This window comes from Carassius carassius, chromosome 28, assembly GCF_963082965.1.
Source record: "Carassius carassius chromosome 28, fCarCar2.1, whole genome shotgun sequence".
Taxonomy (NCBI): domain Eukaryota; kingdom Metazoa; phylum Chordata; class Actinopteri; order Cypriniformes; family Cyprinidae; genus Carassius; species Carassius carassius.
Genome location: NC_081782.1, coordinates 1,208,231 through 1,222,547, shown reverse-complemented (window position 1 = coordinate 1,222,547; position 14,317 = coordinate 1,208,231).

The following is a 14,317-nucleotide window of genomic DNA, read 5'->3' as shown; positions in this document are numbered from 1 at the left end:
TGCAGTATGTACTGTAGTATGTAGTGTGCAGTATGTACCGTAGTGTGTAGTGTGCAGTGTGCTGTATGTATTGTAGTGTGTAGTGTGCAGTATGTACTGTAGTGTGTAGTGTGCAGTATGTACTGTAGTATGTAGTGTGCAGTGTGTACCGTAGTGTGTAGTGTGCAGTGTGCTGTATGTATTGTAGTGTGTAGTGTGCAGTATGTATTGTAGTGTGTAGTGTGCAGTATGTACCGTAGTGTGTAGTGTGCAGTATGTACTGTAGTGTGTAGTGTGGAGTATGTACTGTAGTGTGTAGTGTGCAGTATGTACCGTAGTGTGTAGTGTGCAGTATGTACTGTAGTATGTAGTGTGCAGTATGTACCGTAGTGTGTAGTGTGCAGTGTGCTGTATGTATTGTAGTGTGTAGTGTGCAGTATGTACTGTAGTGTGTAGTGTGCAGTGTGTACTGTAGTATGTAGTGTGCAGTGTGTACCGTAGTGTGTAGTGTGCAGTGTGCTGTATGTATTGTAGTGTGTAGTGTGCAGTATGTATTGTAGTGTGTAGTGTGCAGTATGTACCGTAGTGTGTAGTGTGCAGTGTGCAGTATGTACCGTAGTGTGTAGTGTGCAGTGTGCAGTGTGCAGTATGTACCGTAGTGTGTAGTGTGCAGTGTGCAGTGTGCAGTATGTACCGTAGTGTGTAGTGTGCATTGTATGCAGTATGTACTGCATACTATATAGTGTGCAGTATGTACTGTAGTGTGTCGTGTGCAGTAAGGTAGTGTGTAGTGTGCATAGTATGCAGTGTGTACTGTAGTGTGTAGTGTGCAGTGTGCAGTATGTATTGTAGTGTGTAGTGTGCAGTATGTACTGTACTGTGTAGTGTGCATAGTATGCATTATGTGCCTTATACTATGTAGTGTGCAGTATGTACTGTAGTGTGTAGTGTAGCATGCAGTACGCTAGTGTTCCTTTCTGAAAGTCTCACCTGAAACGGATTGTTCCATTTCCTCACTGCCATCTACAGGACAGAGACAGCCATGAAACTGAAAATAAAAGGAAAATGAAAACCATCAGGAAAACTAAATATGCCTATGTTTACTTAAAGTTTAAAGATATGAGACACCAATATTTAATACAAAGTTACATTTAATACTTATACTACTACTACTATTACTATTAATGTCAATAAAAAGTAAATATTAATAAAAAATAATAACACTAATAAATACTACTACTGCAACTAATAATAATAACAATAATAACAATAATAAATAAATAAAGGAACAAATAATAATAATAATAACAATAATAAACAATAAAAATTATCACAATAATAAATAATAGTAAATAATAATAGTAATGATATAGAAAATAATAAAATTATATAGAAAAATAATATTAAAAAAAACAAAAATGAAAATAAATAGTTTTTAAAGTGCTTCAAAATTAAACAATTTTAATTAAAAATAAATCAGTTTTACAAATGCACTTCATGCAGTTTAGAGAAATAAGTAATATTTTCAAATATGTGATAAAATCATCCATGTCTCAATTAATTGTAGTGATGTTGTGTGAATATTGTAATGTATAGCACTGTTTTGTACAATATGCCCCATGCCGTTTTAAGAAATAGTACGCAGTATTCCTGCACTCACCCGTCTCACCTCTTTCTGTAGGGTCAAAGGTCACTGTGGGGTCAAAGGGCAGACAGGTCAGAGCAGATGACCAGTCAAAGCAGGGCAGCTCAACGCCATGACAACAGTTCGGGCAGAGAACGATTGCATGAGAGGAGTAGACCCTGCCCCTGACTCCGCCCCTGCACAGATCAGGCCCCGCCCCTCTGGTCAGACAGCGGCCGCAGAGAGTGTGAGAGCAGGGCAGAATGAAAGGAACATCAAAACCATGAGCACATGATAGACAGATGCGCGTCTCTTCCTCTGTTACGTGTGTCATCACACACACACACACACACACACAGACACACACACACACTAGAACTGACAATCCACAGTGAGTTCAGATCCACAAAACATCCGAAAAACCATCAGTGTGTCATGGCCAGATTTCCTCTGAGGTCCCAGAATTCCCTCGTTTCAGAATTAGAGACGACATGCAACCCAAAATCCTTCATGAGCTGCTGTTGGTTTGATGTGAAAGGAACAGAGAAGAAGACAATGCTGAGAGAGAGAGAGAGAGAGAGAGAGAGTGAGTGAGTGTGTGTGTGTGTGTGTGTGTGTGTGTGTGTGTGTGTGTGTGTGAGAGAGAGAGTTCGACTAATAAATCCTTGTTGATTTCTGCATCATTGCACTAGAACTTCTCATTTCTTATGTCCTACACAAACACACTCACATTTCATCACACATAACAGACACAGTTTATGATTTCATCAGAAAAGAACTCAGCATTAACCGAACATAAACACAACTTTATTATTTGTAATGGAACAAACTATTTGTATTTATTTATTTTTTTAGCAGTGGCACACTGGTACACTCTTTATGTTGGATGTATAAAACATTAAACCTATAAATGAAGAGTTTATTTGCAAAAACAGATAACTCCTTTTTTTGACTATTTAAAAAATAATGTTTTTATTCTGTTTTATTGTGTTAGTTGGTATTAGTTATTTTTTAACCTAGTTAAAATAACCCAACAGTACTGCAGTTTCATTGAGATTAATTGGAATGCACAATGAAAAAAGTGATTTTTGAAAATGTTTCAGTAATTAATTTTTTCTTTTTTTGCAAATTAACTCTTCCTTTATATATATATATATATATATATATATATATATATATATATATATATATATATATATATATATATATATATATATATATATATATATATATAATCAACGAAACAATGCAATAATAATTGCAGCATAATTATTAAAGTATTTAAGCATTAATATAAAATTAATAATAAAAAAATATGTCATTGTATTGAGACCACTGATAAAACAGAATGAAAATGAATTGTAAAAAAAAGGCAGGATGTTGTGAAGTCGTGTCATGACTCGCTCCGTGCTTCAGGACAGAAAGTTACTCTTTCACAGCGTGCTCTATGATTAATGTCTGGGAACTTTCCAATGTGCGCTTTACCTCTCCAAACTGTGAATGACGTTCTGAACTCTGCTGGAAACGCAAAAGGAATTACTCTCCATGCAGAGCATTGGTAAAAGCGGACCTCACGCAAATGACGCACGGATGCGTGACTCTACAGACTGCGTAGGTAAGAGCGCGATCACGCATTTATCACAGAAGCTAAGTTTACATATATAAATATATAGGTTATTGCTTTGTGTTTCATAATGGTTTTCTTTTTTAAAAAGTTTTCATTTAAATCTAAATTTTTATTAGTTTAAAACATTGTTTCTTGGTTATGAAAATATTAGAAAAACATTTGGGAACATTCTATTTTAACATTTTGCAAATCATAAAGGAGGAACGTTCTACTAAAACGTTTATTATTGTTTAGGAACTAAAACGTTGCAGAATAAACGTTCCATGAGTGATGTATAAATAACATAACGTTTTGTTAATATTATATTAATTTTACTGGAATAATCTTTGTTAATAACTTTGAGAGAACCTCGCATCTTTGACTTTTTTTTTTTTGGAAAAGGTATATAAATATTAAGTTAAGTTCTAAGAACTTTATGAATATTTGATATACTGTTCATTCTCATAATTTGTTAGGAGAAAACATTTTATAACAATCTCATGTTGTCCACATAATTTTTATTTTACTTTATTTTTTTTGTAACCTTAAAATAACGACATTTTAACATTCTTAGAAAAGTCAAAATAAATGTTCAGGTAGCATTATTGTGGGTGAAAATAACGCTTTTGCAGCGTCTCGCAATTTTAAGACATAATTTCAAGTTAAAAGCATTGCAACTTTTACACGCAGCGCCGCTCATTAATGTCAGTTACGAAACAGTGGACCAATCAGAAGACCCCGGAGGCGGGGCAAGCGTTCCAACTTTTGTTTACATTAGCAAGTTGCCATGGCAACGGTTTTACGTGACGGTAACATAACGGAAATGGCGTTTTCTGCTTCACTAATGTTTCGTCTCACGTTTTTAGACAAAAAGACGCATTCTGAATAGAATATGAGTATGAAACAAACAAACATTTAAAACACATTACATTTTGGGTGAACATAAAGTAGAATGTTGTAAGAAAGTTTTTGTAACCTTTAAATAATGTTATAAACATAACAAGCAATCTATGCATTTCAATAATTTTTATAACCTAAATCTGTTCGCTAGGATGGTCCAGTATAGGTTTATTATTATTATTATTTTTCTTTTGTATTTAAAACTTCATTTAATTATATTTACATTTAAAACCGTAGTAAAACATCAATAAATATGTCAGTGTTGATTTCGTAACAGATTGATTGGTTTACACCCTCCGGCAAATCTTTGATAGGTTTAGTTGCTCGGCTGTGTGCATTTGCGTATGCAGTGACACACTGATGACAATGTAGGAAGATTTGTATGTTACGAGAAGAATGTTTAATGCAACATTGTTCACTTGCTGTCAAATTATGAAAGGTTGTTTTCTGCTCTGGATATCAGGACATGTCGAGGCAAAAAAATCTCTTAGAAACTTTATCTGTTGCCTCATAGATGTACAAATTCATGGCATGAAGAGCCATTTGCCCTCAAGATATTTACACTACATTTGCCGTAAAGGAGGATATAAGCAATACAATTAAGTGAAATGGCCCAATTACAGTTTTTTTGGATTGCTTACACACTAAAATTACAAGTAGTACACTATTAGCAAAACCTTACACTCAAGAAGCAAAACATCAGCCCATATTTGCACAACTATAAGCACATTGTCAACCTCACACTTGTTGCAAAACTCTACACACAGTGATTTGCAAAACACTAAACACACTTAACATACATTACACACAAAAATCTATCATGAAGTCACTTCCTTGCAATACCAAAGCACTGACTGTCAAATTACCGCACCGTCCAACCAATTGGTTCAACACAGTCATCAGGTGTGGAAACACTTGTTTGCTCAATTGTAGACACACCAATCAGGTGTATAAGCATTATAAAAGTTCATTGGTCTTCAAGCACAATGGAAAGAGTCAGAGAAAGAGTAAGACAAGGAGGAGAACGCGGAGGAGGAAGGGGGGGAAGAGGAATCAACAGAGGAAGAGAAAGAGATGGAGGCCATGCTGGAGTTAGAGGAAGAGGAAGACAAGAAGGTGCAAAAAGAGGACCGAATCTGACAAATGACAAACCACGCCAGTTTCAACGATATCCATCAGGTCTCAACATCAACACTGGCACGCATCCTAAAAAAAAACATGTTCAAATGAAGCAAATTTATCGAGTGCCTTTCAACCCTTTGCGCAATTCTGAAAGGGTGAAACAACTGCGGCATGATTATGCAGAGGTATGTACTCACTTTAGCAGTGTGATCTTGCATACTGTCTCATATCTTTTACTGTACTGTAATATGTATACTAGATCTACACTGAACTACACAATTTTGCCTGACACTGTTCTTCAGAGAGTTTTACGAATGGATGCAGAGGAGATCCAGCATGAGTTCATTTACGTAGATGAGGCTGGGTTCCACCTGACAAGAACACGAAGGAGGGGAAGAAACATCATTGGCCACAGTGCTATAGTCAACGTCCCAGGGCAACGTGGGGGTAATATAACACTCTGTGCAGCCATTACACAGAATGGGGTTCTCCAACGCCATGCCCAAATGGGCCCTTACAACACAGCACTCATACTGGCATTCTTGGACCAATTGCACAACATAACCGCAGCAAATCAAATCGATCATATGCAATACATTGTTGTCTGGGACAATGGGTCTTTCCACCGCTCTGCTCTGGTTCAGAACTGGTTTCAGCAACATCCACATTTCACCGTCCTAGATCTTCCACCATACTCTCCATTCCTCAACCCTCCAGGCTGAGGTACCCCTCATCCAAGCCATGGAGGAGGCCTGTGACCAGATGGAGGTAGCAGCAATACAAGGATGGATTCGCCATTCAAGACCTTTCTTTCCAAGGTGTCTTGCTAATGACAACATTGCCTGCGATGTTGATGAAATTCTCTGGCCAGATCCAGCTAGGCGAAGAGACAATGTTTAGTGTTTTTTTTTTTTACAGTAAACTTGCAGTACAATACGTAAAGTGACATTTTGTTATGAATCTCCATGTCAACATTTTGGGTGTGTTGAGAAATAAATGAGTTTCTTCAGTCTGCAACATTGGTCTTGTGTTTTGTTTGGTGAATTTACATTATATTTGTACTTTGTTGATGATAGCTGTAATGAATTAATCCTTAATATTCATCCGGAAGAAGGAGGCGGGAACCGGCGGAAAATCAAATAACATTGTAATTACAAAAATAAACACAAAACAGCGCACCAGCCCCTCACGGACGACTGGTGCGCTCAAATAAAAACCAAAACACAACTAAAAGCCCAGGCCTGGTCCTCTCTCGTCCTTCACTGTCGTCGCTCCAGTTTTATATCCTTCCATCTCCTACGTGGGACTCGAGACCGGCGGTGGGTCGCAGGTGTCACTGATTTGCCCAATTATTGCCGGCCACACTCCTTGTTCCCACGTCCCTCGGCCCCGCCCCACTCGCCACAATAGCCTACTCTAATCATAGGGAAGTAGAAGTGCTAAAAGTGTTTTAGGTTTATCACAGCCGAGTGTAACTCGTGCAAACAGAGTATAGTAATGTGAAACGTGTGTGTTTGTGGTTTTTAAACAGAAGTGTATACTTTTTACAAGAGTGTTTAATTATGCAAAGGATCTGTAGTGTTTTGCTAATTGGGTGTGTGGTTGTGCTAATTGTGTGTAGTGTTTTGGAAACACGGGGCCTGTTTTGAAAATCGTGCTTAAGCGATCCAAAAAAACTGTAAAATAAAAATTAGCTGAAAATGTACACTCAGGCTATTCAAGATGTAGATGAGTTTTTGTCTTCATCAGTGTAATGATATCAACCTTCATATTCATCCGGAAGAAGGAGGCGGGAACCGGCGGACAATCAAAAACATTTTAATAACAAAATAAACACAAAACAGCGCACCAGCCCCTCACGGACGACTGGTGCGCATAAAATAAAAACCAAAACACAACTAAAAGCCCAGGCCTGGTCCTCTCTCGTCCTTCACTGTCGTCGCTCCAGTTTTATATCCTTCCATCTCCTCCATGGGCCTCGAGACCGGTGGGACGAACAGGTGTAGTTCATCTCCAATCACTCCCCCGGCCTCGCTCCCATGTCCCTCGGCCCCGCCCCACTCGTCACATACCCCCATCGCCCCTCGCAGGCCGGGGGGTACTCCCGAGACTGCGCTCTACTCCCCCCCCCCCTCCCTCCGGGGGGGCCGCTCCCGGGGACCTGCGGGAACCTGGGGGTAGGACAGGCGAGGCGAGAGAAAAGGAGATGGAAGGAGGAGCGACAGAGACGAGAGAGGGGAGAGAGGAAAAAAAAAAAAAAATTCCGGTTCCCAGACGCACCGCTGCTCTGCCCTCCACCAGCTGGGTGATCTCCTCCGCGGTGCCTGGCGGTGGCACTGGACGGCCCTCGGCGGACGGCACGACACTCCTCCGCCGCCCGGTGGACGGCGACGGCTCCTCCGGTTTTGGGCAGCCGGCAGGAGTCCCCCGTTCCCTGCTCCTCCCCGTTCCGGCGGATGGCAGCAGGCTCCGGCCACCTGGCGAACGGCGCCGACTCCTCCGCCCCCTCACGGACGGCAGCCGTCTCTCCACATCGTGGGCGGCCGGTAGCGAGCTCGCCCGTCCCCGGCAACTCGCTCCAGCCCACCGCCTCGAGCGTCCATGGCGGCACACTCCTCGCCAGCTCGTTGGCACCGCGGATTCACCACAGCGGCGAGGGATCTTCAGCAGCGCGTCCCTCCTTCTCCCGGGCTTCGGCACCACTGTAACGATATCAACCTTCATATTCATCCGGAAGAAGGAGGCGGGAACCGGCGGACAATCAAAAACATTTTAATAACAAAATAAACACAAAACAGCGCACCAGCCCCTCACGGACGACTGGTGCGCATAAAATAAAAACCAAAACACAACTAAAAGCCCAGGCCTGGTCCTCTCTCGTCCTTCACTGTCGTCGCTCCAGTTTTATATCCTTCCATCTCCTCCATGGGCCTCGAGACCGGTGGGACGAACAGGTGTAGTTCATCTCCAATCACTCCCCCGGCCTCGCTCCCATGTCCCTCGGCCCCGCCCCACTCGTCACATACCCCCATCGCCCCTCGCAGGCCGGGGGGTACTCCCGAGACTGCGCTCTACTCCCCCCCCCCCTCCCTCCGGGGGGGCCGCTCCCGGGGACCTGCGCTCTACTCCCCCCCCCCCTCCCTCCGGGGGGGCCGCTCCCGGGGACCTGCGGGAACCTGGGGGTAGGACAGGCGAGAGAAAAGGAGATGGAAGGAGGAGCGACAGAGACGAGAGAGGGGAGAGAGGAAAAAAAAAAAAAAAAAATTCCGGTTCCCAGACGCACCGCTGCTCGGCCCTCCACCAGCTGGGTGATCTCCTCCGCGGTGCCTGGCGGTGGCACTGGACGGCCCTCGGCGGACGGCACGACACTCCTCCGCCGCCCGGTGGACGGCGACGGCTCCTCCGGTTTTGGGCAGCCGGCAGGAGTCCCCCGTTCCCTGCTCCTCCCCGTTCCGGCGGAGGCAGCAGGCTCCGGCCACCTGGCGAACGGCGCCGACTCCTCCGCTCCCTCACGGACGGCAGCCGTCTCTCCACATCGTGGGCGGCCGGTAGCGAGCTCGCCCGTCCCCGGCAACTCGCTCCAGTCCACCGCCTCGAGCGTCCATGGCGGCACACTCCTCGCCAGCTCGATGGCACCGCGGATTCACCACAGCGGCGAGGGATCTTCAGCAGCGCGTCCCTCCTTCTCCCGGGCTTCGGCACCACTGTAATGATATCAACCTTCATATTCATGAAGGAGGCGGGAACCGGCGGACAATCAAACAACATTTAATTTCAAAATAAACACAAAAACAGCGCACCAGCCCCTCACGGACGACTGGTGCGCACAAAATAAAAACCAAAACACAACTAAAATCCCAGGCCTGGTCCTCTCTCGTCCTTCACTGTCGTCGCTCCAGTTTTATATCCTTCCATCTCCTCCATGGGCCTCGAGACCGGTGGGATGAACAGGTGTAGTTCATCTCCAATCACTCCCCCGGCCTCGCTCCCATGTCCCTCGGCCCCGCCCCACTCGTCACAATCAGGTTTGTAGAAATGTAGCACTGCATCAGTGTCTCATCAATGGATGCTCTGCAGTGAATGGGTGCCGTCAGAATGAGAGTCTGATAAAAACATCACAATAATCCACAGCACTCCAGTCCATCAGTGAACATCTGGAGAAGACAAAAGATGAAACACATCCAGCATTAAGATGATTTTAACTCAAACACATCGAGTCTATAATCCATAATAACACTTCCTCCAGTGAAAAAGTGTTCTGGTCTGAATCAGGAGAGAAATCTGCACAGATCAAGCAGCATTTAAACAAATATGTATGAGACAACAGCAGATGTTTCACTGGAGAAAGAGTTATTATGGATTATTCAATAATTACATTTTATATGAATTATATGAATACATGAATTTTATAAAATATTTTATACTTTCCATTTTTTTTTTTTTTTTTTTTTATATAATTTTTTTTACAAGCTTTCGTACCAGCTTGGCATAACTAGTAAAATAAAATGCAGTTTTATTAATTTCCATGGCTTTTCCGGTTCTAGAAATCACATTTTTTAAATAAGACTTTCTTATTTTTATTGATTTCGAATCCAAAGACTAAAAGCAGTAGTTGACGGGGTGAATTAAAACAAGAAATACCTTGATTTTCAGTTGTTTGAGCTCATTTTAATGCTTTTAAATTTTGAGTTAAGAAGTGCTGTTTTATATAAAGCGAGTGGCTAAACGTGTCTGTGTTGATCTTCTACTGCAGGTGTCCTGCTCCTTCTGCTCCAGCTGCAGTTCAGTCAGACCAAACCCATCGACTTCATCTGTGACCCAGAAGTGAGGAGACGCATGGATGTGACCGAGGCGCTGGAGCCGTTCATGGTACACGCATGCACGCTTGAACACATGACATATTAAAGCCTGCACAGATACACAGTAAAACCCTGCTGTTACAACTTTAACTCTAACTTTAACACTCACTATTCTAATTCTATTCTTTAAAAAATCTAACTACCTTTCTAATCTTTTTATATTCTATTTTCTTTTCATTCATTATGCAATTGTATATGTATGTGTGTGTGTATGTGCAAAGACCTCTTACTAGCTTGCTCTATTCTTTTTTATTTTTATTTTTTATTCTATCTGTTTTCTTTTTATTTATTATATTATTATTTAAAATCCCATGCTACGTGTACTGTGTTAACCTAACTGAGACTTGTTATAGCATTTATATTTCATTGCTCTTTTTGTTGTTTTTGATTGCTTCCACTGTCCTCATCTGTAAGTCGCTTTGGATAAAAGCGTCTGCTAAATGAATAAATGTAAATGTAAATGTAAATGTTACAGATGCACTGCTTGGACCAGTTGCCCACAGCCGTCCTGCAGCCCTGTATCCGGATAAACATGGTAGTGTGGAAACAGACATCAGTGAGTACAGCTCCTTCATCTAATAAAAAAATTCAAAGTAATTAAAATTTCATAATAAAAGTCAAACCAGCTGAAAAACATTGACATTGATTGAAATAAAGATTATTAAATTAAATTAAATTAAATTAAATTAAATTAAATTAAATTAAATTAAATTAAATTAAATTAAATTAAATTAAATTTAAAAAATTTTTTTAATTTTATTTAATGCATTTAGCTTTTATCCAAAGCGACTTACAGTGCATTCAGGCTATCAATTTTTACCTATCATGTAATATATATATAATATATATATATATATATATATATATATATATATATATATATATATATATATATATATATATATATATATTTAGTTCTTATTTCATTACTGATTTTTATTTAGTTTTATTTCATTTTAATTTAATTTAATTTAGTTTTATTTTATTTTATTTATTATTTTTGTTTATTTATTTTATTTATTATTTTTATTTTGTTTCTTATTTTATTCTTGCAATTTATTTTATTTCTGATTTTTATTTTGTTTTACTTTATTTATTTATTTTTTTTTTTTTTAATTTCAGATTTTAATTTTACTTTTTAATTAATTCTATTTCTGATTTTTATTTTATTTTATTTTTATTTTCTTTCTTATTTTAATTTTTATTGCATTTTATTTTAATTTGTTTTATTTGATTTAAAAAAAATTATTTAATTTTAGCTAGTTACCTAGGCAACATTTTTCATTTTTATTTAGATTAACTTAATAATACACTAAACGAGAACTGTTTAACATTTTCATTAATTGAAATAAAGTAAAATATAAAAAAACACTTTTTTTTATTGCCAAAGGAACATTTCTCATTTTTATTCACTTGATTAAAACTAGAAACAAAACATTTCTTTAACTGTAATGTAGAAAAACATTTTATTTTATTGTATTTATTTCAGCTAGTTACCAAGGCAAGGCAAATGAAAACAGAAAAATAAAAACTAATTCAAATTATTAATAAAAAACACTAAAATAACACATCATACTAAAATAATACTCTAAAATAATGATCTGTGGCAGTAATTTATCAACTTCATTCCCTCAAAACTACAACCTAACATTAGAATATAATGTTCAAGTGCTAAAGCTTGGCAAGAACACATCTATTCTGGATTTTAACAGCAATAACTGTGTTTGGTGTGAAGTTACTCATTCGAGACACACACCCATCAGTTCCAGCAGAAGCAGGCGTTTGTACGCGACTCTCTGGATGCTCTTCTTCGCTCTCTGGGGAACGTGGAGGACAGTTCGTCCACTTCATGTCAGACAGACGTCTTGAAGACGCTGGAACGCAGTGTGAAGAACCACCTGCTCATAGTGGAGCATCTGGAGCGACGGGTGAGCGATAGACCGAAAACAATTCAATTCTAAACAATCAAAACATTCTTAAAACACTAGAAAGTTAGTGGTGCGTCTTCATTTAGAGGGTTACAGTTGAGGTCAAAAGTTACCCTTTCAGAATCTGCAAAATGTTAATTATTTTACCAAAATAAGAGGATCATACAAAATGCATGTTATTGTTTATTTAGCACCAACTTTAAAAAGATATTTAACATAAAAGATGTTTACATATAGTCCACAAGAGAAAATATTAGCTGAATTCATAAAAAATTACCCCGTTCAAAAGTTTACACCCCCTTGAATTTTATACTGCAGGGGGATGTAAACTTTTGAACTGTTGAGCTCCCACAAATTCTTTGGTTTTCCAGCGTTTTTGTGTATTTGAACCCTTTCCAACAATGAAAATATGATTTTGAGATCCATCTTTTTACACTGAGGACATAATAACACATAAAATATGAAGCCTCGCAACTTCCAGTGTTTCTAGCATTGATAATAAATCAGTATATTTGATTATATAATGATTTCTGAAGATCATGTGACACTGAAGACTGGAGGAATGATGCTGAAAATACAGCGGAGCATCACAGAAATAAATTACACTTTAACACAGATTCACACAGAAAACAGATTTTTTAAATTGCAATAATATTTCACAATATTACTGTTTTTATTGTATTTCTGATCAAATAAATGCAGCACTGCTGAGCACAAGAACCTTCTTTAAAGAATATTACTGCTCCCAAACTGTAGCAGTGTATATGAACAGAAATAAATAAAATGTTACTTCTTGTTTCAAAAAGTAACATTCCCATAATAGATGATAAAATGGATTTTTAAAACATTCAAAGGAAATTCAGAAATGACATTTTTATGATTAAATGGGAAAATTCTTGGCACATATTTTAATTAGTTGGGATAATATTTCTTCCTCTCTGTGTCCGCGCACAGATTTCCACACTGTCTCCAGAACAGGACTGTGAGGGTCAGAAAACGTCCAGCTTGACTCAGACGCTGCGTTTCTACAGAAAGCTTCTGCGTGGTCCTGTGGAGCTCCTGATGGAGGATCTCACACACATGTGCACAACACACACATGAACTCCTAACACACAGAAAGATGCTCAAAGGATTCGTCTCTGTGCACTGTTACGCCTCTGAACATCTCCTTAAAGTTAAAGACGATTAAGGAAATTCAAGAAGTGGAAAAAAAACTGATTTGGGATAATAACACTGGAGCAGGGAAGGATTTACTGATGACATGGAAAACCAGGAAATGTTCTGAAGAAGATTTTTTTTTTTTTTTAAATCAACTCAAATTCTAAGACATTAATAAGAAGGTTCCTAGGTGGAACATTGCAAACATAGTTGTGGGAACGTTACTTTTGAACGTTTTTCTGAACATTCTAAAACAAGATTTAAAAAATGTTACATGGACATCAAACTAAAACGTTTCACAAAACATGTTACAATGTATAAATAATGTTTTTGTCTTAACATTTTCAGAACAAGTAATTTTGAACCAACATTCTATTAGTCACTAGAAAGAAAAGAAAAAACATTTGTTCAACTTTGAGAGACTTTGACCTTGTTAGAACATGCTGGATCTTTTTTTTTTATATTACAGTAATAATAAAATGGAAGTTGTCTGATTGTATTCTGTCCAGCTCATGAGGTCTCTTGTGTAATACAAAAAATACAAAACTGTATCTTAATATTGTCAATCTAAGAATAAGATGGGTTCATTTAAAAACACTGAGTGCCAAAGGTCAATTTACTCACTAGATTATAAATGTCAAATCCTGTTGTAGTCAGATGTATTATATATGTAGCAATATGTTGTAATGTTTAATAATTGAAACAACCCAATACATTCATTAAACATTTGTTTCTTTGCAAATTTAAGACGTTATTTGGAAACATATACTTCAAACAAATTTGATTTCTCATATTTTAGAATAAATTAAATAGTGTTTTCAAGAATACTAAACATTCTTCACCTTTTTTCTTGAGTTTAAAAAAATTTAGATTTAGCAATTTTCTATAATGTAATATATGACCCTGGAGCACAAAACCGGTCATAAGTAGCACAGGTACACTGAAAAAAATCATTAATTGAGTTTACTAAATTGTTTTAAGGTAAGTGGTTGCACTCTATTTATTTTAGTTACATTTAAATAAACTAATTTAGTTGACTAATTTTCAACACACACACACACACACACAGACACACACAATCAAAAAAATCAAAGACTGCAGTGTTTTATATAAAGTAGACTAGTGTGTTCCCCCTGATCTG